This window comes from Enhydra lutris, unplaced genomic scaffold, assembly GCF_002288905.1.
Source record: "Enhydra lutris kenyoni isolate GAN:26980312 unplaced genomic scaffold, ASM228890v2 scaffoldscaffold5, whole genome shotgun sequence".
NCBI classification, from domain to species: domain Eukaryota; kingdom Metazoa; phylum Chordata; class Mammalia; order Carnivora; family Mustelidae; genus Enhydra; species Enhydra lutris.
Genome location: NW_019154089.1, coordinates 44,807,602 through 44,808,822, shown reverse-complemented (window position 1 = coordinate 44,808,822; position 1,221 = coordinate 44,807,602).

The following is a 1,221-nucleotide window of genomic DNA, read 5'->3' as shown; positions in this document are numbered from 1 at the left end:
ATATATATATATATATATATATATATATATATATATATATAAAGTCCTGGGGATCCCAGGACTTCCAAGGGAAGGGAAAGCATGAAGGAAAAGTCCTGATTTGCAAGGGAATCGGCCCTAGCAGAATGGCTGCCAGAGAAATAGGGATACGGGAGGCTCCTGGAATGGAATCTGGCCAATGGACTTTGAAAGTGGTCTCTGATGATGAAGTTTTCCTTTTCTGGGATAGCCTGAAGTCTTCAGTCACCTTACAAGCCATTAGAATCTAGCATCTATGGTGCTCTATGGGGGCATGATGAGAGGTCTACAAGAGAAGGTCTATGTTAGGTTGTGAGTTTGAGGCTCTTATCTTCTAGGCAATTTCCTTATGAACTCCTAACCTATGTATAGCCATGTTATAGGGTTCAAGGAGCATTTTATATTTTTTAAACATGTAAAGTCTTACCCTGTATTTTATTGCTTTAGAAAGAAAACAAGGGGCACCTGGCTGGCTCAGTACGCTTGATCTCAGGGTTTGGGTTCGAGCCGCACTTTGGGTGTAGAGATTACCCAAAAACAAAATCTTAAAAAAAAAACCAAAAAAAAAAAAAAAAACCAAAACCAACTGATGGCATGTACTATTTTAAAGATTGCTCTTAAAAGAAAAAAACAAAACAAAACAAAACAACCGTTTGTCTTTTTTGGAAAGGGCCTCCCTTTAAAGACAAACCTTTCTCTCAGAGAACTTCTATCCTACACAAGGAGATAACCACTCTCATCAACCAAGGAAGCAATCATTCCAGGTTGTTTTGGTTCCTTGGCAATCTCAATAGCCAGACCCTGGAGCTGTCCAAGGTTTTGTTTCTTGCTGTTCCTGTTCCTGGCCCCCTTCATCAAGAGGCAGCAGAGTCAGCAAGAGCAGCACCGGCCCTGGATGGCTTTGTGATCTCCGGCAGTCAAGTAACATTTCTGGATCTCACTTTCCTCATCTGTCAAAACAGGGGCGGTAACAAGAACACCTAACTTACAAGGTTATTCTGGGGATTTAATCAGTTACTCTTGTGAAAGTATCTGTAATAGGGCCTGGCAAATAAAAAAAGGAATCTTTGGCTTCCCTAATTTCTACCATAGGTAGATTTTTAAACTAAAGTTATTTGTCTCCTTAGCACTTTTGCTTTTGTAAATATTACCCTGGCAATCAGGAATACAGAATGTGGGAGTGTGAGGAGGTGGGAAGAGTGC